General features: G+C 38.5%; 1 long non-coding RNA gene across 1 annotated transcript; it reads right to left on the bottom strand.

Annotated features, from left to right (window-relative positions):
- Window positions 1-9,907: 9,907 nt before the first annotated feature.
- On the bottom strand, window positions 9,908-16,474 carry LOC145539190 (uncharacterized). The gene is made up of 2 exons (XR_014077617.1): window positions 16,182-16,474; window positions 9,908-10,073 (listed from the first exon to the last, which is right to left on the bottom strand). It is a non-coding gene; the product is annotated as an uncharacterized LOC145539190 (long non-coding RNA).
- Window positions 16,475-23,580: the final 7,106 nt, after the last annotated feature.

Raw genomic sequence — 23,580 nt, 5'->3', positions numbered from 1 at the left:
TGAACCCTCTTACACTGTTGGTAGGAATTCAAACTAGTACAGCCACTATGGAGAACATTGTGGAGAGTCTTTAAAAAACCGGAAATAGAACTGCCATATGACCCAGCAATCCCACTGCTAGGTATACACACCGAGGAAACCAGAATTGAAAGAGACACGTGTAGCCCAATGTTCATTGCAGCACTGTTTATAATAGCCAGGACATGGAAGCAACCTAGATGTCCATAGGCAGACAAATGGATAAGAAAGCTGTGGTGCATATACACAATGGAGTATTAGTAAGCTATTAAAAAGAACATATTTGAGTCAGTTCTAATGAGGTGGATGAAACTGGAGCCTATTATACAGAGTGAAGTAAGTCAGAAAGAAAAACACCAATACAGTATATTAACACATGTATATGGAATTTAGAAGGATGGTAACAATATATGCGAAACAGCAAAAGAGACACAGATGTAAAGAACAGACTTTTGGACTCTGTGAGAGAAAGCAAGGGTGGGATGATTTAAGAAAACAGCATTGAAACATGTATATTACCATATGTGAGACAGATGACCAGTCCAAGTTCAATGCATGAAACAGGGCACTCGAAGCCAGTGCACTGGGACAACCCAGAGGGATGGGATGGGGAGGGAGGTGGGAGGGGGTTTTGGGACAGGGGGACACATGTACACCTGTGGCTTATTCACGTCAATGTATGGCAAAAACCACCACAATATTGTAAATTAGTAAGTCTCCAATTATAATAAGTTAATTAATTAAAAAATGCTGACATATAAAATTAGAACTTAGGAAAATTCTGAAATTATAACAGGCAATCAAATATGTCCAACAAAAAGGCCCTGAAAGTTAAAAAGCCCAAAAGGTTGAAAGGCCATGTTAAAAGTCAAGAGATTGATACAACAGAAGTGAGAGAGAACTTGGACAAGCAATCCTGTCACTAAGGAATGGGATGTGTGAGGGGGGAAAAAAAAAAGACACTCATCAGTTTAGACAGATCCAAAAGGTGAGCAAAGGTGGACCACAGATAATGAAAATTGATGTCCCAGGAAAGAAGCTAGCTACAAAGGCAGAAATCAATTTCATCCTGGAACCTGCAAATGAGAGCTAGCCCAGCCAGCCCACCTGCTGGAAAGACAAGGTCCATCTAAAGGTGCTTGAGAGCTTCTGGAGGTGAAGACAGGACAGTTGGTGAAGATGTAGAGTTTGCACTGCTTTGATCATTTTTATTCATTTGTCTCCTGGTTAATGCTGGGGATTCAAGTTTGAGTGAATCCATGAAGATTCTCAAAGAGAGTAGGAAATGTTTTTTTCCCTAAATGGAAAAAAGAAACACATTCTCACTAGGCAAGACTGCACTAAAATTAGGAACCTAATTTTCTGTGCAGGATGTAGTGGTGGCCCTTCTCTTCTTGATTATAGGCTTAAGATAGTAGGAGAATACAATGAACCCTGAGGAGGTATAGGGCAACTAAAATGTAGGTTCCCACTTGACACTGCAATCTCCAGCCAGCAGCTTCCCAGGACCCTCTGACACACCACTGACCTCATCATCTACCCGAACATGGTTCCTACTCAGTCATAGGAAGCATATGAGAAGCTCCTTGGGTGGTTTAAAAGTTGAGAATAGCCTGATATCCAGATTTGACTTCTGAAATAAAAGATGTTGGGACTTCTCTGGAGGTCCAGGGGTTAAGAATCCATGCTTTCACTGAAGAGGGTACAAGTTCGATCCCTGGTCAAGGAAGACCTTACATGATGCACTGTTTAGTGCGGGGGGGGGGCGGTGGTGGGAGAAAAAGAGGTTTGATAGCAGATCGAAAAAAAACAAAAAAAAGAAAGGCCACATACTGCCTTCTGAAAAAGGAGGATTAAAGAAGTAAAGCAAAAAGCAAATCAGTTTGGATGAGGAATAACATTACTGGTTGGTCAATGAACTGATTTTAAACTTTAACATACCTGTGTCATAAAAGGGAGATAATACACACATATTTGTTTCTTTGGAGAGTGTCTCCAAAACTCATGTTATATTGTGCTTTAAGTTGCTTCAGTTGTGTCTGACTCTTTGCAAACCTATGGACTATAGCCCACCATGCTTCTCTGTCCATGGGATTCTCCAGGCAAGAATATGGGAGTGGGTTGCCAGGCCCTCCTTCAGGGGATCTTCCTGACCCAGAGATTGACCCATATTTCTTGCATCTCGTGCATTGGCAGGTGGGTTCTTTATCACTAGTGCCACTTGGTAATGGGTAGTTAAATCAGGATTCAAAGAATTACTGAGTGACAGGGATTCAGAAATAGGAAGAAGATAAAAAAAGAAATGGAAGGAAGATATATATTTTATTGCATATCATTTTATACAGTTTTATACAATGTAATACCTATATAAATTATTAATAAATTTAAAGATTTAGTGAAAGTAGGAAAGTTTAGAGTGCTACCATATGATAATGACATTTATGCACATTTTTAAAAAAGATCTTACCTGCTGAAAATAATGTATATTGAATATGCTTAATTCAATATTATTGCATGAGACAAATGCTCAGGGCTGGGGCAATGGAATGACCCAGAGGGATGGGATGGGGAGAGAGGTGGGAGGGGGGTTCAGGATGGGGAACACATGTAAACCCATGGCTGATTCATGTCAATGTTTGGCAAAAACCACTACAATATTGTAAAGTAATTAGCCCCCAACTAAAATAAATAAATTTATTAAAAAAAATATGCTTAATATCTATGTAATTCTAAGCACACAAAATAAACTATAAAAATGCAGGGTGAAATTGTAGTACTGATGTCTTGGACATACATGTAGAGGGACAGCAGGAGGTGGGAAAGATGATTAAAGAGAAATTTGGTATTATCTACAGGATTTTAATTCTTAAAAAATTGATTGACAATGTGAGAAAATGTTACCATTGGTAATTCTAGATAGTATGGATATGTCTGTTTGTTACACACTGCTTTTTGTATTGCTGTATTTTTATGTTTTATTTTTTTAATTATATTTTGGGGTATAAGAGTATAATTGTGTATCACTGTATTTTTTAAGGTTTTGATAGTTAATAGAGTTGACTTTATCCTTTATGGACCTGTGGGAATAACTTTGAGCCACATGTCCAATAGCAAAATCAGGATTACAAAAGCTATAATCTTTCTATTTTGCCTCTTCATCACTCTCCAAAATGGCACCATTCACCAGGGCTCTTATATCCTTGAACTCTCACCAGCACATGGCATTATTTAGTCTTTGTCTTAAAGATACAAAGTAAAAATTTCATTGCTATTTCCATTGTCTCATTACCATGACATTAATCATCACTTAAGGGTTTTAAATATCTCTTTATGTGCTTTTCTAGTTTCTTCTAAAAAGATGACCTAGGTAGGTGGGATGAGGGGGTGAGAGAGAGGCTCAGGAAGGAGGGGATATATGCATACATATAACCGATTCACTTCATTGTACAGCAGAAACTAACCCAACACTGTAAAGCAATTATATTCCAATAAAAAATAACTTGCTCTGCTCATGAGTTTTGCCTTTTATTCTCTCCCAGTGGGTATCTTCATTTATTTCTTTGCTCACTTATAGAAATCTATCCTATAATATTTTATAAATTTCAATTACCTTCTGCCCTTTGGCCACTTGCCTATAATTTTTGTCTATGCTGTGATTCATTGACTAGAAATCTTTATCTCAATGTAGTAAAAATGATCAATTTTTTTGCTTTTGATAATTTTTTAAGGATATCTTTTCAAGATCCTGCCACAAAGATATTCTATAACCTTTTCTCTATAAACTGTACCATTTTACTACTTTCATTTATGTCTTTAATGGTTCTAGATAGCACACTTGCATGTGATGTTATGTAAGAATCTAGAGTATTTTTCTGTTTATAGTATGAATCCTCTTCAAACTGAGATCTGATTACTTCTCTAGGTAGAAAACAGATTATGACAACATTAACAAAAATATGACATTTTCCTTAAAAAATCTCCTGTAAAGGCAAAATAGGTACAGAACCAAAAAATAGAACTACTTGAAAGATCCAAGCAAATGTACACCCTTGCCAAAATACCATTAGCCAAGCATCACTGTTTTATATTTGATATTCTAGAATTATGGACTATTAGGAAAACCTCAGATTTAGCTAACAGAAACTGTTGGCAGAGATGAAGTTTTCTTGTATCTAATCGTTTTCTTGTGGAGGTTTACGGGTAGATGAAAAAGGAAAACCTCCTTTTGATAAGGTACGAACAATTGTTTCAAGCACTCTGACTTCACCTTGACCTGTTTCCCACTGATTTATCCCAATGCGTAAATAGCTTCAGCTTAGACAAGGCTTCACCCCTAGCTCTCTGGCCTCAATTCCTTTCCTATTTATATCTTTAGAGGCTGGCACCACTTGCTCATGTAACAATGAGACAATTACTCCTAAATTGAGATCTTTTTATATTCTGCCTAACCTCACAAAAAATGCTGATGTTCAGAGTGTAATACAGTAGACAGACAATCCATCAAGTCCGCCGTGCTGGCGGACTGGCTGACTTCTGCATGGATGGAATTCAAAGACTTGCCAAGTAAATAAATATAGTGAAAAACACATCCAAAATTAGACATACCCTTAAATAAGTTATTGTAGGTAATTTGCCAAGAGCTGTTCTTCTGTCTCGCAGATTGTCTGTGTTTAAGGTCAACATATTATGCCTAGCAGAGGCTAGCATTGGATGATTCCACTATGCCTGATGCATTTTCATGCCTATCACAGCAAGCCTAAAGTAATCCGTTGGAATTTATTGAACGACTGTGTGGCAAGCCTGCCAGAGCTTCTAGTCTTTTGTTTACAATCACTGTTACCTCCTCTTTGAGTCCTGAGCACTGTTTATCTTTCCTTAGAAAGACAGATATGAAAGGGCTTGAGGGGTACTAACTCTTTTCTTGCTGATGATGAAAATGTCGAGTCCAAAAACTGACTGAAATGAGGATGTATTTTGTAATTTCTCAGCTACTAGGTCAGTCTGTCTGATTTCTAAATAGTTCCTGCTTTTGTTAAGGAAATGTTCTGCTTTGAAGAGAAGAGTAGAGGATGAGAGAGCTAAGTCAGATGAGAAGCAGAATTTTTTATTGGAAATGACTGATAATAAGATGCCTTCCCTTTCAAAACTAACCCAAGGGAAGCTTTTGTCATTGTAAAACTGGTCTAATGTCAATTAAGCTTAAAATGATTTACTTTTAGGAGAATACAAGCCAAAGGAATTTGCTAAGAAGTTTTAACAGTTATAGCTCTATTAAATAAAAAAGATAAATACATCCTTGCTATAGAAGTTAAACATGAAATATTTTAGTTCTAATTCTAATTGATCCTAGAGATCCATGATCAAGTAACTGAAATATATCCATTTTTCTGCTTTCAATCAGAGCATAATTTAGTAACATCACACATTTCTAGGGGTCAGAGGTCTAACAAACTTTCCTGACTTGAGCATTGCCACAAATTAGAATTGAGGGCTAAACAGGTGCTGAACATGTCTAAATGGCTAAAATTAATGCCACAAAATCCTGACTTGAAGGTAGCAGTAAATCCTATAAGTGGATCTCCTGCCACATCTCAGTTGATTAACTTGATTTTTAAAATGACTTTACCCCTTTTTATGCACAATAAAATTGAAACACAGAGAGGCGCAGAGAACAAGCTGGGTTCATAGTTTTCATTCACCCTACAGATGAGAAAACTCAGGCTTAATGAGGTTAAATTTCCTGTCCGATTTTTTCTTTTCTTTTCTTTTTGGAGAATATAGCTAGTTTAATAAAGATGCGTACCAAAACCCTTAACTTTCAGAAACTTCCTTCTTTGAGCACAGAATGAATGCAGGACTGTCCTTGCAGACTGGGTTCTAGCCAAGGGAGAGCTGGCTATTGCTGACCCTTCAGCTGCCAACTCTTTCTCCCAGCCATGCTGGGTCATGAAAGTGTTTTGCCAACTTATAATAAGTAACCGAACCAGATCAGAAGAGAACTAAAGAAGGTCTAAACCAAGGAGGTGGTAACAGGAGCAGAACCGAGGTAGATTTGAGGGTTGTTTTGGAAACAATATTTGGGACTGACCAGTGGTCAGTTTTCATCATATGTTCACATCCTCTCTGGGAAATACCCAATTATCTGTGAGTATCAGCTCCAGAGTTATCACTTCATATTATTTACATTCTTATGATCTGTAAGTGAGTGTTTAAGAAATAGCTACCAGTCATATTTGACCCATATGTATTAATAATAAACTTTCAATTACTTTCATGACGTATAGATTTTAGGACCAAACTAACAGTGGCTGAAAGAGAAGAAGAACTAAAGAGCCTCTTGATGAAAGTGAAAGAAGAGAATGAAAAAGTTGGCTTAAAGCTCAACATTCAGAAAACTAAGATCATGGCATCCAGTCCCATCGCTTCATGGCAAATAGATGGGGAAACAGAGGAAACAGTGACAGATTTTATTTTTCTGGGCTCCAAAATCACTGCAGATGGCGATTGCAGCCATGAAATTAAAAGACGCTTGCTCCTTGGAAGGGAAGTTATGACCAAGCTAGACAGCATATTAAAAGGCAGAGACATTACTTTGCCAACTAAAGTATATCTAGTCAAAGCTATGGTTTTTCCAGTAGTCATGTGTGGATGTGAGAGTTGGACTATAAAGAAAGCTGAGCACCGAAGAATTGATGCTTTTGAAATGTGGTGTTGGAAGACTCTTGAGAGTCCCTTGGACTCCACGGAGATCCAACCAGTCCATCCTAAAGGAAATCAGTCCTGAATATTCATTGGAAGGACTGATGTTGAAGCTGAAACTCCAATACTCTGGCTACCTGATGCGAAAAACTGACTCATTGAAAAAGACCCTGATGCTGAAAAGGATTGAAGGTGGGAGGAGAAGGGGTCGATAGAGGATAAGGTGGTGGGATGCCATCATCGACTCAATGGACATGAGTTTGAGTAAACTCCAGGAGTTGCTGATGGACAGGGAAGCCTGGTGTGCTGCAGTCCATGGGGTTGCAAAGAGTCAGACACAACTGAGCAACTGAACTGAACTGAACAGTGCCTGGATTTCAGCTTTAGACAAATGAAACGTCAGAGGACTAGACTATATGCTCCCTGATGTGTCTTAATGATGTAACTCTTTTTTAAAAATTTATTCATTTTTTAATTGAAGGATAGTGGCTTTACAGAATTTTGTTGTTTTCTGTCAAACCTCAACATGAATCAGCTGTAGGTATATGATATAACTCTTGATGAACACAGCCCTTTATACAATTAATTCTCTGGTTCTGTTATTCCAAATTTGGCTACTCACTCAAATTTATTTGTAACTCCCAGATCAGTACCTGAAGAGATGTGCTGGTGAATTCTTGGTCAGTGGTGTGCTGGGGAGTCACCTGATGGCAAGGTTCCCAGCTGAGCGAAAACAAGGTGATATTCTGCCTTCTCATTTAGCTCTATTTCAGAAAACGGCTGTCTTTTTCTATTCCATTTAGAGCCATGTATTTTGCATTATTATGCTTTTTATGTACTATATTATTATTTTATTTACTTAAATTTGACTGTTTAGAATGGCGCTGAAAAGTAGTGTTGAAGTGCTGCCTAGTATTCCTAAATACAGAAAATACATGCATTAAAGAAGCTTGCTTTTTCTAACTAGGCATGTGTTATCATTCTGTTGGCCACAAGCTCAGTGTTAATGAACCAACATGATGTGTCCAGCAAAAGGAAAAGGAAAACCTCCATCTGTTTGTGAGGCCACAAGAGAAAGTGGGAAAGTAACACCCAGAGTGTGTGACAAAGCTATAAGAAATAAGAATAGTATCTGAATCTCTGGGTTTGTGAGCTGACCACCAAGAAAAAAGGGTAGCGGACAAGTCTGCCGTGAGGCTAAAAAACCCAAAGAAATTTCTGGTCACATCACTGAGGGTCATGGTAAACCATCCTCAGCTAGTACTGGGAAGTGTGCACATTTCAAAAGGTGTTTATGTTGTGAAAACTCTGAACTTGAAGGAGGGACTGATTCTGCAGGTCAGGAAGATGCAGAAGAATTAAAAAAAAAGTACCTCTTCTGTATTAAAGAGGAAGAGGATTTTGTGAAACAGTAGGTTTTTTACTCTGAAGGGTAGGGAAGATCCCCTGGAGAAGGGAATGACAACCTACTCCAGTACTCTTGTCTGCAGAATCCCATGGACAGAGGAGCCTGGTGTCTACGGTCCATGGGGTCTCAAAGAGTTGGACATGATTGAGTGACTAGGCACAGACACACACACTACTGTAATGAAATTTGTTAATTTCAGGAAGATACTGACAAACAAATCCATATGCAGGTTTCCCCTGCTTTTCAAAGTTTGCTTTATGCCACTTCACTTTAAGAAAATGTCTACATTAGTTCCTGTTGTGGCCAGCTGAAATAAATCCACAGAGGATTTTCACTTTTATGAAACAAAGGCAAAGATTGAAAATAGTTTTCAACGATTGCTTGGGCAAGCTGTTACAGAAGCAGTGCACACCCAGTGCAGACCAGTGAGAAATGGCCCGGCCAGACTTCTTCCTAGGAACTACATTCAGCATTTCAGCTTCCTTCTGCCATAGCTTTGAACTTTTTCTGAACATCTCTGCTTTATCTCCATTTATTTTGTGTATGCATTAGCAAGATGTGTCCTTTAGATAATTGCTTCTTTGCTTTGTGCTATTTCAGCTTAAGAAAGAAATATTTTACCATGATGAGGGAAATGGTGTCTAGGTGGAAGAAAATGTAAGTAGAGGCTTGGGGGAATTTAAGCTTGTGTATTCCCTAGAAGCAATAGTTTAGTATTTGCAATTTCAGTGTTTGTGGGGAGACTTTCTAGAACCCATAAGCTCAAATAGTAAGAACTGATTCTGTTTGTCTTACAGACAGGAGGATTTATAGACAAAACAGATTTCCAAAACTGTATCATAGAATAGTAATAAGTGTTATTAAGATGCTTGATTCTGTAATAAAATTAATAATACAACAAATAAATAATTTAAAAAATTAAGATCACCCAATTTCTTAAACACAGTGCTGTACTCAGTTCCTTTTGTCATACCCAACTCTTTGCACCCTGTAGCCTGTAGCCTGTAGCCTGCCAAGCTCCTCTGTTTGTGGGGTTCTCTAGGCAAGAATACTGGAGTGGATTGCTATTTCATTTCTCCAGCGGATCTTCCTGACCCAGGGATTGAACACATATCTCTTATGTTCCCGAATCGGCAGGCGGGTTCTTTACCACTAGAGACATTTAGAAAGCCCCTTTCTCACTGGGTGAAAGAAAATTAAACTTGTGGAAACTAATTTCTTCTTCTGAATGGCGCAAAACTGTTGAAATAAGAATCTGAGAAAACAAATTGTATTTAGCTTTGTATAAAGCCTTTGTAATATCTGTGTTCTGTGGAATACTAAAATATATTTCTCTGGACTTCTCTGGTGGTCCAGTGGTTAAAATCCTGTGCTTCTAATGAAGGGCATGTGGGTTTGATTCCTGGTCTTGGAACCAAGATCTCACATACCATGCAGAGGCAGGGCCAAAATTTTTTTTTATTCAGCACTTTTTATGAACAAGGCATCTTTTTAAACACTTTGGTGTTAACACATTTGAACATCACAGTGACTCTAGGAGGATATGACTTATTTATTAGACCATTTGCAAGTTGAGGAAATTAAAGCAAAGAAGCATAAAGCATCTTATCTGAAGCAACAATTAGCATTGATTAGAGCCCAAGCAAACTGACTTCACTCTATATACTGTATTATGTTTTACTAAATACATTTAAGAAAACAATGTCTAAACCTGAAGGATCAAACATGGATCTTAGAGCTCAAAATTCAAGGTTTTTTTTGAACTTGACCTTGACTCATCTCTGCGGTCTCAGGTCCCTTTATTCTTAAACAATTTCACTTCAGTAAAGTCAGTCACCCATCGACCAAGTCTCACACTTTCTGCCAGTGCCCACCTGCCACACTCAGTTGCTAAGCATCTTTCTCTCCAGCAGTTCAATTCCAATTGCTCAGTGAAACATCACTGGACCTATCCAACAAAGAGAAAGGGAAAAAACAGTGAATATTTGTTGTGACACTTATTAATGTCACTTGTTTTTGTATGTGTGCTAAATCGTTTCAGTCATGTCCAACTCTTTGCAACCCTATGGACCATAGCCTGCCAGGCTCCTCTGCCCATGGAATTCTCTAGGCAAGAATACTGGGTTGTCATTTTCTTCTCCAGGGAAACTTTCCAACCCAGGGATCGAACCAGGGTCCCCTGAATTGCAGGCAAATTCTTCACTTCTGAGACACCAGGGAAGACTCTGATAAGACTAGTGAATTTCAGGAAGATCCTGACAAACAAATCAATGTGCAATGATATGTCATTGTGATGTGGAAAATGCCTGGAAGAGGGAGTGGATTAAATGGAGGGATCTATTAGGGATTTATTAGATTCAGAGATTTATTAGCCCTATCTTTAGATCTTTGGTATATATTCTGGTTTCTTAACCAAACTCCTTGAAAAGACAGAGGCTATGGAGTCTATTTCCCCTGTACAATATAGAACCACATTTTATATATAGTGTTCTATAACACATTATAGAAAAATCACTGCCTATAAAAAGTAGCACATGTGTTGGCATTGTATATATTAGAAAGCTAAAATAAGGTGAATGTCTTTTTTAAACAAAAAAATATGCTTACATATACAGTTGTGTCTTGTTGAAGTTTTCAGCATCCCCTTGAAAATGTAACATTTAACTTGGAAAGAAAGAAATGATCATTTGAACAGGTTTTTATTATAATTTAATAATAAACATGGAATCATGTTTGTTAAACAAAATACAGTAGAATAAGAATTCTCGTTTGTGTTGAGGCTAACTAACCATGAACTCACAGAGTTTGAGTAATCTTTCATCTTTTTATGTAAATAGAAAAAGATATATTTTGTAACAAGTTGCAATTGGACAACCATAATTTTCATCTGCTTTTGGAAATAAGCCAGTATAAGAGAAGACATTGAAAAAGACTTGGGTGGTGATCAAATTTGAGTCTACAACAAAGGGATATACATCTGGCTAGAATTTAAAATTTAATAAAATTTGATGAATGTCTTTTTTTTTTTTACATTTAGGAAAAAGAGGTAGTTTATCATCTGTAAATATTTACTTGGTTCATTTTTTTTCACCTTTATTGTGCATGTGGTAAATGTATACTTCCAGTTTGGTAGACTGAGACACTTATTTTTTTCTCATGTGGATTGGTCTTTTTTTCTGAATGTGAATGTCCCTCACCAAGATGAGAGGCACCATGAAACTGTGTTGTCAAAAAGGCCTTGGTTCCAGCTGTACCTTCTGTATGAAGATCGATGAGACAATTTCTAATCCCTCTGCATTAGTATTTTACTGTTGCTGTAACAAATTGCTACAAACTTAGTACTTTATTTATTTTTAGACTTTTCTGCTCATTTCATGACAATAACAAACCCTAAACTCCAGAGGTAAGTAGAACAGAGAACACGTGTTTTAGGCACAAATCCTGCTCCATTTCTTTCTGACTCTCTCAGAAATGTCCTCCTCTGATGTGGGAGTTTCATCCCAGTCCAGGGTTCATCCTGAGCTGCCAGAAACATGGTTGTGGCAGTTTCATATTTCCTATCCAAGTACAACAAAGGCCTTTCTTCCAGTGACTCTATCTCAACAAGAAGGAAACTTGTCCCTATTCCCATCAACCCTGCAGTTACCTTTCATTGGGTTGATATAACTTAATACTTTAGAACAACACATATTTATTCTTCTATAATCCTGCAGGTCAGAAACTCAAAGCATTGGCAGGGCTGGCTGCATTCCTTCTGGAGGCCAAAGGGGAGAATCTATTCCCTGGTCTTTTCTTGTCTCTGGAGACCACTAGCATTCCTTGTCTCATGGCCTCATCCTCCAAACTCAGGGCCAACAGCCTGAAATCTTCAAATTTCTTTCTCTTTTTTAAAGGTTTTTTTTTTTTTTTTTTTTAATGTAGGCCATTTTTTAAAAGCTTTTACTGAAGTTTGTTATAATATTGCTTCTGTTTTATGTCTTTCTTTTTTTTTTTTTCTACAAGGTATGTGTGATCTCGGTTCCTTAACCAAGGATCAAACCCACACAGCCTGCATTGTAAAGCTAAGTCTTAACCCCTGGACTGCTAGAGATGTCCCCAAATTTCTTTCTCTTTACTTCTTCTGTCATCACATCTCCTTCTCTAATTATTCTTCTCCCCTCTTTTCTTTATCAGGACTTTCCTGATTACAAATGGCCCACCCAGGTAATTCAGGATAATTTCCCCATCTGCTGCTGCTGCTGCTGCTAAGTCGCTTCAGTCGTGTCCTACTCTGTGCAGCCCCATAGACGGCAGCCCACCGGGCTCCGCCGTCCCTGGGATTCTCCAGGCAAGAATACTGGAGTGGGTTGCCATTTCCTTCTCCAGTGCATGAATGGGAAAAGTGAAAGTGAAATCGCTCAGTCGTGTCCAACTCTTAGCGACCCCATGGACTGTGGCCTACCAGGCTCCTCCATCCATGGGATTTTCCAGGCAAGAGTACTGGAGTGGGGTGCCATTGTCTTCTCCAATTTCCCCATCTAAAGACTCCTAAATTAACTAACATATATTTTGACATGTAAAGTAATGTATTCACAACTTCCAGTGATTATGTGGATATCTTTGGGAGGACATTATTCTGTGTAGTAGCCCTCCCAACTCTCCTTTTCACCATGTGTAAAACTGGCACCATAAACAGTGCCTCCCACACAGGGTTGAAATGAATTCTTAACATAACAATTTGGCAGATAGAGGACACCCAACTCCATAGACTTATTATGAAAGCATTTGTACAGGGATAAGTATTACCTTGCACTGTCTCATAATAAAGTTTTCTACAGTAACACTTTCCAATTTCTATGTAATAGTGATGGCGGCAGTTTAGTCGCTAAGTCGTGTCTGACTCTTCGCAGTCCCTTGGACTGTAGCCTGCCAAGCTCCTGTCCATGGGGTTTCCCAGGCAAGAATACTGAAGTAGGTTGTCATGTCCTCCGCTAGGGGATCTTCCTGACCCAGAGATTGAATCCGTGTTTATTGCACTGCAGGTGGATTCTTTGCTACTAAGCCCTCAGGGAAGCTCACTCTTTTATATAACAGATGTTTAATATTTTAAGCTCTTAATTTTATTTATATTTTTAAAAGGGAATCTTTCTAAGTTTATATTACCATTCTCTCAGTGAATAACATTGTTAAGAGAAGACAGAACTTTAGAATCACACAAACGTGTTCTAATCTCAGTTTCCTCACTTAACAGCTCAGTGGCCCTCAACTTCTCACTTAACTCTTTTTGAGTTTGCTTCCACCCTTGAAAAACAGAAATAGTAGCGTTACTCCTCAGGGTGGATTGGAGGATTGAATTAGGAAGAAAAAAAAAAGGATCTATATTAATTTCCTAGGGCTACTATAACAAATGATCACAACCTTGAAGGTTTAAAAAAAGAAATTTATTCTATCAAAAGTCTAGAAGTCTGAAATCAAGATGCTGATACTTTTGTATTCTAGGGGAGAATGCTTCTTCCAGCTTCTGGCGGTTTCTGGTGTTCTTGGCTTGTGACAGTATAACCAATCTCTACCTCCATCTTCTTGGTGTACCTTCCCATCTTCTCTCTTCTTCTTCTTCTTTTTTTTTTTTTTAATATTTATTTGTATTTTCTTATTCACTTGGTTGTGTGGGGTCTTAGTTGTGGCATGCAGACTCTTAGTTGTGACATGTGGGGTCTAGCTCCCTGATCAGGGATTGAACCTTGGCCCCCTGCATTGGGAGTGTGGCGTCAAAGCCGCTGGACCACAGGGAAGTACCCTCTCTTCTTATAAAGACATAAGTTAATGAGTTTAGAACCCATCCTAATTCCAGGATGATATCATCTTCAGTTCCTTACATAATTATATATGTAAAGATCTTATTTCCAACTAAGGTTACATTTTGAGATTTCAGATAGATATGACTATGAAGGGAGACACTATTCAATTTGGGCTTCCCAGGGGGCACTAGTGGTAAAGAATCCACCTGCCAATACACGAGACATGAGAGATGTTGCTTCAATCCCTGGGTCAGGAAGATCCCCTAGAAGAGGGCATGGCCACCCACTTCAATATTTTTGCCTGGAGAACTCCATGGACACAGGAGCCTGGCGGGCTATGGGTCCTGGGGTTGCAAAGAGTCAGGCACGACTGAATCAACTTAGCACGCATGGATACAAAGAATTAAACATACTGGTGATTTAACAAGGCAGTCTGAGAAGTGAATACACTTGAAAGAAGGATTATGGAGGTAGGGTTACTCATCACAGGCAACATCAAATGTAGGGACCCAGAAAGTGGACTGAGCGCTGTGTGTTGAGGGAAACACAGGTGCTGCTTTCAGTGCCATGGCAGTAAATGAGGTGACAAAAGCAGGCTTGTACAATTTCATGAAGACCTTAATATGCTGTGTGGAAAGGAGTGTCACCTGGCATATCAGTAAACAAAGGATTTTGCAGCCATCAAGATGTCAGCTACTGGACCCAGTGCTGGCCGCACACTCTGAGTGAACTCTCCACGGGCAAGGACAGAATACTGACTCTAGATAGCTAAGATGTAAATCAAAGGAAAGATTTCAGTGAGCCCAGACTCTTGCCATCTTCCCATACATAGATGAGCATTACATTCATTAACTTGAGATGTCTTGTTTTCTTTAATTAACAGTCATCTTTTGATGATCTGATTACCTGGGTTTGTTTGTTTGCTTTTGGCACACTTCTATATATTCTGGCTCCTTCCTTATCTCTTTGGAGCAATCCCTCAGAGCTTTCTGAGAGGTTGCCTGGGATTAAGTCCTCAGGAAATCTGCCAAATAAAACATAATTCTCAACCTCTAAGTTGTGCTTTTTTTTGCTTTTCCTTTTTATTCAGTCAACAGCTATGTGCAGGGACAGACTTAGGCAGCTCCTTGACCTGCTGAAAGAAGTTTCCCTCCAATTGTCTCTACCTTGCAGGAAGACCTTGGAGGTGGTAGCTGGTTTTACATACCTAGGGGTCAAGCAGGTAGGCTGATCTACGGCAGGAGATTGCTTTGGAAAAAGGACTACCAGACGAAGATCGCTGTAATAATCTTGATGAGAAAGGTTGACTCAAAACCCTAGCTATTTGAATAAAACAGGGAGCCAAGGCATCTGGTAGCTCAGACGGTAAAGAATCTGCCTGCAATGCAGGAGACCTGGGTTCGATCCCTGGGTCAGGAAGATCCCCTAGAGAAGGAAATGGCAACCCACTCCAATATTCTTGCCTGGGAAATCCTATGGACACAGGAACCTGGTGGGCTATAGTCCATGGGTGTCAAAGAGGCAGACACAACTTAATGACTGAGCACAAATGTATAGTGATTCAGTTTTGAACAAGTGCTAAGAATCTTTCTGATATTCCCAAAGAGATGTAGAGCAGGCAGTTACATACACACACACCACACACACACGTACATATACACACATGTATATGTACATATGTGTGCATATGTGTGTGCGTGTGTGTGTGTACGCATATGTGCATGTGTGCTAAGTCGCTTCAGTTATGTCCTACTCTTTGAGACCCTGTGGACTGTAGACTCCCAGGCTCACTGTCCATGGGATTCTCCAGGCAAGAATACTGGAGGGGGTTGCCATGCCCTTCTCCAGGGGATGTTCCTGACCCAGGGATGGAACTCACATCTCCTGTACCTCCTGCATTGTAGGTGGTTTCTTTATGACTGAGCTACCAGGAAAGCCCATATATATATATGGAGAATCCCATGGAGAGAGGAGCCTGGTAGGCTACAGTCCACGGGGTTGCAAAGAGTCGGACACAACTAAGTGATTTCACTTTCACAAGTATATATGTGTATTTATATATGTATATATATAATTTTACACTTGCATATGTATATGCATACAAATATATGTAAGTGCAAAATTCAGAAGAAATAGCCAGGAAGCTGGCAATACGAATTTCTAATTATATGGCAATTAAATCCACAGAATAGGTGAGGAATGCTCAGGGGGCTGCCTGGTCTCCTCCTCCCCCCCCAAAAAAAGTCTATTTCCTACTCTCCTGAACCTGTGAATGTTACCTTATTTGGAAAAATAGTCTTTGTAGATATAATTAATGTCAAGATCTTGAAATGAGCTGTTCATCCTAGAATATCCATGTGGTCTCTAAATCCAATAGCAGGTGTTCTTTAAGTAGCACAGAAAGAATACTGTGTGAGGATAGATGCAGAGATTGAAGAGATGCATCCCCAAGCCAAGGAATTCCAACAGTCACCAGAAACTGGAATCGACTAGGAAAAGAATCTCCCCTTGGCCCTCTGGAGGGGGCACAGCCATGCTGACACGCTGACAGCAGACTTCCGAATTCCAGAACTGTGAGCAAATAAATTTCTCACTTAAACTATCATGTTAGTTGCTCAGTTACATCCAACCCTTTGTGACCCCATGGACTGCAGCACCTCAGGCTTCCCTGTCCTTCACTATCTCCCAGAGCTTGATCAAACTCATGTTCATTGAGTCGGTGATGCCATCTACCGTGTAGGTCGCGATTTGTTATAGCAGCCACAGAAAATCAAATGCCTAGGATGAAAAGAGAAGCAGGACTGGGTTTGAATGAGAAACTCCAACATGTAAAGTCCTCTAGAGAAGGAAAAGTTGACAAAGAAGGAAGACATGAACATAGAAAGAAGTGTGGTGTCACGAAATCTGAGGGATAAAAATGTTCAAACGGGAGAGAGTTGACAACTGTATTAAAAGCTGCTGAACTGTGAAGTTACATGACTCTAAAGAGTGACCCTGGATTTAGCTACATGGAGGAGAGTAGGACCATAGTTATAAAACAAAGTGTGTAACAGGAATTAAGTTTTACAGAGTATCTCCCTGAGTGTTACTCCCTGCCCCCTAGTAGCCGCTCAGGTTTAAGTATGTTGTTCAGCCACTCACTTGTGTCTGACTCTTTGTGACCCCATGGGCTGCAGCTTGCCAGACTCCACCATCCTTCACTGTCTCCCGGAGTTTGCTCAAATTCAGATCCATGGAATCGGTGATGCTCTAACTATCTTATCCTCTGCTGCCCCCTTCTCCTTTCACTTTCAATCTTTCCCAGTGTCGGGGTCTTTCCCAAAAAATCTGCTCTTTGCATCAGGTGGCCAAAGTGTCAGAGCTTCAGCTTCAATATCAGTCCTTCCAGTGAGTATTCAGGGTTGATTTCCTTTCAGATTGACTGGTTTGATCTCCTTGCACTCCAAGGGACTCTCAGGAGTCTTCTTCAGCACCACAATTCAAAAGCATCCATTAAATTGGTTTATGACTTACTTATAGCAAAATGTTACGCTTTGTGACTTCTAAAGCTGGTTCATGAAAGATTACTCTCACTTTGCTTGCTGGAACCCTTGTGCAAGAGCTGTGAGCCACCATGCTATACGGAAACCTAAATATTCTACACAGAGAGACCACACAGAGAAAGAGAAGACCTATAACTAGATAGAAAGAGGCTTTCAGCCAGACTCCAACTGACTGAATATTACAAGAGACTCGATGCCACCCAGCTGAACTCTTTCTCTTGACTAGAAAGAGGTGAAGAGAAAATAAAATATGTCTCTCTCTCTCTCTTTTTTTTCTTTTCTTTTTTCATTTGGCTCCACTGGGTCTTAGCTGCGGCATGCAGGCTCTTAGCTGTGACATCTAATTCCCTGACCAGGGATCGAACCCACCCTCCCTGCACTGGGAGTGTGAAATCTTAACCGCTCGACCACCAAGGAAATCCCTAGGCTTCTATTTAAGCCAATATTAATTTATACAGGAATGGTAATCATAACATGAGATAAACAGTTTAGTGATGAAAGAATGTGCTCCATTGTATGAATCTGTTCTAAATAAGATCTCAAAAGAGAATTTCAGAGCCACATTGGATCATTTAATTTTACTGAGCCAAAGTGGCACTTGAAAAACTGTTCTCATCCATTTGTTTTGTCACATTTCATTCTGGGATGTATCAGATGCTTGTTTTATTTTCTTATAAAACTAATAGTATAGTAGATAGAACTTACATGCAAAACTTAATTCTTTTTTTTTAAAAACTTAATTTTTAACCTCTGGCACACACATAGCATCATTCTTGAGCCTGAGTTAACAACATAGACAAAAAATTAAGGTTTTTGGGCAAATCCCAAACCTAAATGGATGTTTACGTTAAATCAGCAATCTCTTATCAAAATCCATTGAGTCTAAACATAATTCATAATTCTGTTAAAAGAAATGTAACACCTCTAACAAAATCTAAGGCAGTACCTTCCAATGTGACATAAAAAAGTAATATAGTAGAGTGGATTATATTCACTGTTTGGATAAATATAGACTATAGCTGACTTCATATCAGTTTGATTTTCAGCCAAAGAATCTGAAAAATAATATGGGTTCCAGGACTTTTGGATTTTGAAATTGTGGATAAGGGGTTGTTAATCATCTGTCCCTTCTCCCCCTCTCCATCACCAAGACTAAGAAATTGAGCCCTAATGTTGTAAACATAAGACTTTGTTTCATAATAAATTAACCATCAGCATACTCAAAAGGGCCTTTGAGATGGCTTAGAAATTCCACCAAGTTTCTCTGGTCTCTCAAAATTTCAACCAAACTATTTTTCTCTTTGTTTTTAGTAGCTGACTCCATGTTGTAATTTCTAATGAAAATAAAAGCAATTAGAAAACTTTCTCAATTTTTCTGATACTAAACTTGACTCTTGGCTATAATAAAATAATTTCCTGAAAAACTTGTAATCCTATTCCCATCCACTTTCACAGGAACTTTATGCTGTCAATTTGCTCTTTTATATAGCAAACAGGATTTGATTACTGGATAAGTGATGATGAGCCTGGTACCACTGAAATCTTGAAACATAAGCAAAACAATGAGATCAAGTTTGCTTATGTGTTTGTGAATAGTTTGGAGCTGGAGTTATCGATTTATAAGTTATCTGTCAAGATTTTTGAAAAATTGGAAATTTAACAATATTTAAGCATATAGAGTGAAAAAGGAGGAGAATTTCTATTTAGTCCATGAGTTAAATAATCAGGAAGATAGGATACTTTCAAAAGAAACTGATAAAAAATGTCCAGAGAGGAGGAAAATCAAACCACCACACTCCATACAGAAATTTCATACAAAACTTCCAGAAATCTGACCTAAAGGGAAAGTTCAAGCTGTAGAGTTCTAACTGGAGAGGAATGAGGGGACTATGTAAAGATTGTTTCTATTAATTCTAACATGTGGGAACACTGTCATATGACTATGAATGTGCTGCTTCCAGGGGATCATGAACTCTTAATTATGGTTATGGTCATAAAACAGATTATGTCCTAGTATTAACTGATTTGTCTAGTTGCTAAGTCTTGTCTGATTCTTTGCAATCCCATGATCTGTAGCTCGCCTGGTTCCTCTCTCCATGGGATTTCCCAAACAAGATTACTGGAGTGGGTTGCCATTTTCTTCTCCATAGTATTCAGTTCAGTTCAGTCACTCAATCATGTCCAATTCTTTGCAACCCCATGAACTGCAGCATGCCAGGCCTCCCTGTCCATCACCAACTCCTGGAGTCTACCCAAACCCATGTCCATTGAGTCGGTGATGTCATCCAACCATCTCATCCTCTGTCATCCCCTTCTCCTCCTGCCCTCAATCTTTCCCAGCATCAGGGTCTTTTCCAATGAGTCAGCTCTTCTCATCAGGTGGCCAGAGTATTGGAGTTTCAGCTTCAACATCAGTCCTACAAATGAATACCTGGGACTGATCTCCTTTAGGATGGACTGGTTGGATCTCCTTGCAGTCCAGGGGACTCTCAAGAGTCTTCTCCAACACCACAGTTCAAAAGCATCAGTTCTTCAGTGCTCAGCTTTCTTTATACATCCATACATGACCACTGGAAAAACCATAGCCTTGACTAGATGGACCTTTGTTGACAAAGTAATGTCTCTGCTTTTCAATATGCTATCTAGGTTGGTCATAACTTTCCTTCCAAGGAGTAAGCATGTTTTAATTTCATGGCTGCAATCACCATCAGCAGTGATTTTGGAGCCAAGAAAAATAAAGTCAGCCACTGTTTCCACTGTTTCCCCATCTACTTCCCATGAAGTGATGGGACCAAACGCCATGATCTTAGTTTTCTGAACGTTGAGCTTTAAGCCAACTTTTTCATTCTCTTCTTTCACTTTCATCAAGAGGCTCTTAGTTCTTCTTCACTTTCTGCCATAAGGGTGGTGCCATCTGCATATCTGAGGTTATTGATATTTCTCCTGGCAATCTTGATTCCAGCCTGTGCTTCCTCCAGCTGTATTAATTAATCTATTAATTATCATCAAGAAAGATAAATATTAAGTCCTCTTAAATCTGTTAGATTGGTAGACTAGAAGTTGAAAAAATCAAGTTTGGTACCCTTAGAATTAACACACACAAGTGAGCTTGCTCTCTAGTAATTGTTGTTACAGAATGTTGTCACTGTACCTGTCTGATGGTGGATATAAATGCCCCCAAAATGTGATGAAGGGGAGAAAATGGAAGATATCTTAAGGAAAAAAAAAAACAGCAACTTAGTGGTAAACCTTGCCTTTCACTGTGTGATTTATGATTAAGGTCCAAGACACCTTTGAAGTTAGAGAAAATTAAAATGAAAACAACATAAAATAAGGTGCCAAATCACTGTGGTTATCTCAGAATAGTTTCCAAATGGACGGACTGCAATAACTTCTCATCCTTGCTATTAGAGTTATATGATTCTGGACATCTTTCTTAAAATATTGTGGGTTTTTTTTGCAAGTAGAGAGATTTTAAGTAACTTTTCTAAAACATTTTCATGATAAAAATCACATTTTGAAATAAAATATCCTATTGGAATCAGAGGACTCAATATCATGTATGGCCCAGGGAACTCTACCCAGTGTTATGAGGAAGTCTGGATGGAAGGGGAGTTTGGGGGAGAATAGATACATATATATGTATGGCTGAGTCCCTTTGCTGTGCAGTTGAAATTAGCACAACATTGTTCATAGGCTATACTCCAACACAAAATAAAAAGTTTAATTAAAAAAATCATGACACAATAGATACACTGCTAGTGTGTCATATAGTCTGAATTTTTCCACAATCAGTCTGTGAGATAGTCTAATATACTTTAAAAATTTTATTATTTATCTCTGCTGACCTTAGACTTATTTAATACTGTGTTAGAGGCATAGACAAATTTCAGGAAAATTGTTGTATGCAAATATATCCCAGATTTCATAAGTGAATGTTCAAAATGCATATTTTAATTTATTTTTTATCTCGAAAATATTGCCTATCTTTTGAATTTCAAACCTTCTGGAGTAAGTGAAATCATGTATATCTTCTTTCTTATCTCTGAGGAAGGATAATTAGCATGTAATATATGATCTGTTTATTGTTTCTGTAGATGTTATCTAACCTGAACCGTGAGTGATCAGTGTGAAGCAAAGCAGATGGTGAAGTATCTGGTTTGTGTCTGTGAGTGAGTGTCCAAGAGCTGTAATGTCCTCCTACAACTGTGGGTCACCATCATGCCCACTGACATTCTGCAAAGAGGCCCTTTGATCCTGAAGTCATTATCCTTCAATTATTTAGAAACTTTGAGATTAGAAAACATCTGACAAAAACAGTTGAAGTTTCTTATGTCTTTCATTTGAATCATTCTGCATCATGGAAACAGATATATACACACATAAACAAAAACATAGACCCCTGCAATGAATGATTATATCCAATTTTAAAATAGAAAACATTTAAACTTTAGTTTCCATGGATTACAAATTTTCTAGAAATTGACATTGAATTTTGTGTCCAAAGTTGGTATGAATTTCACCATGTGAAATGGTATTCACCATGGTATGAATTTTGCCATGTTTCACAAGATCTGGAATGAGAAAATATTTAATACAATGCATTTATTCTACATTTTATTTAATTGTACAACCATGGGGTCTCAAAGAGTCAAATACAACTTAGCAACTGAACAACAACAAAATATTTGTACTGGTTTTTTCATAGAAATTCTAAAATAAACCTAAAATCAATTATTTTACAGTTACATCAAGCAGAACTATCAGTTCAGTTCAATTCAGTTGCTCAGTCGTGTCCAACTCTTTGTGACCCCATGGACTGCAGCACACCAGGCTTCCCTGTCCATCACCAACTCCCGGAGCTTGCTCAAGCTCATGTGCATCAGGTTGGTGATGCCATCCAACTCTCTCATCCTCTGTCGTCCCCTTCTCCTCCTGCCTTCAATCTTTCTCATCATCAGGGTCTTTTCCAATAGTCAGTTCTTTGCATAATGTGGCCAAAGTATTGACGTTTCAGCTTCAGCATCAGTCCTTCCAATGAACACCCAGGACTGATCTCCTTTAGGATGGACTGGTTGGATCTCCTTGCAGTCCAAGGGACTCTCAAGAGTCTTCTCCAACACCACAGTTCAAAAGCATCAATTCTTCGGTGCTCAGCTTTCTTTATAGTCCAACTCTCACATCCATACATGACGACTGGAAAAACCATAGTTTTAAATAGATGGACCTTTGTTGGCAAAGTAATGTCTCTGCTTTTCAATATGCTGTCCTGGTTGGTCATAAGTTTTCTTCCAAGGAGCAAGTGTCTTATAATTTCATGGCTGCAGTCACCATCTGCAGTGATTTTGAAGCCCCCCAAAAATAAAGTCTCTCACTTTATTTTAGTGAACTATAGATTAGATGAGCAGAACTATAGACTCATATATATCAGCAAGTCAAGGGATGTTTAGGAAACATGTCATAAAAAGAGTGTTTACAATTTTGCTTTTACCTTCAGTAAATTGTTAGTGTGAGCTTTCCTTAGTTTATTTCTTATACAGTGTGTGTAGAATAAATTTGGCAATTTCATATTTAAAGCTTAAACAGTCTTAAGTACTGCTATATAGTTAAATGCAAATCAAAACTCTAATGATGTATCATTTCACATTGGTCAGAGTGACCATCATCAAAAATCTACAAACAATAAATGCGAAAGAGAGTGTGGAGAAAAGGGAAGCCTCCTACACTGTTGCTGAGAATGTAAATTGGTACAGCCACTAAGGAGAACAGTATAAAAGTTCCTTAAAAAAAAAACTAAAAATAGAGCTACCATATGATCCAGCAATCCCACTCCTGTGCATACATCTGGAGAAACCATTATTCAAAGATACGTGCACTCCAGTGTTCACTACAGAGCTATTTACAATAGCGAGTACATGGAACCAATCTAATACCCATTGACAGAGAAGTGGATAAAGAAGGTACATATATACAATGGAATATTACTCAGCCATGAAAGAGAATGAGTAATGCCAGTTACAACAACATGAATGGATCTAGAGGTTGTCATAGTGAAAGAAATAAGTCAGATACAGAAAGACAAATATCATACCACTTATATGTGGAATCTTAAAAAATGATACAAATGAACTTATTC

Source organism: Giraffa tippelskirchi, chromosome 2 (assembly GCF_054371585.1).
Source record: "Giraffa tippelskirchi isolate mGirTip1 chromosome 2, T2T-mGirTip1v1.2.pri, whole genome shotgun sequence".
Taxonomy (NCBI): Eukaryota; Metazoa; Chordata; class Mammalia; order Artiodactyla; family Giraffidae; genus Giraffa; species Giraffa tippelskirchi.
Note: the sequence above shows the minus strand (reverse complement) of the source record. Positions and strands in the feature narration are given on the sequence as shown.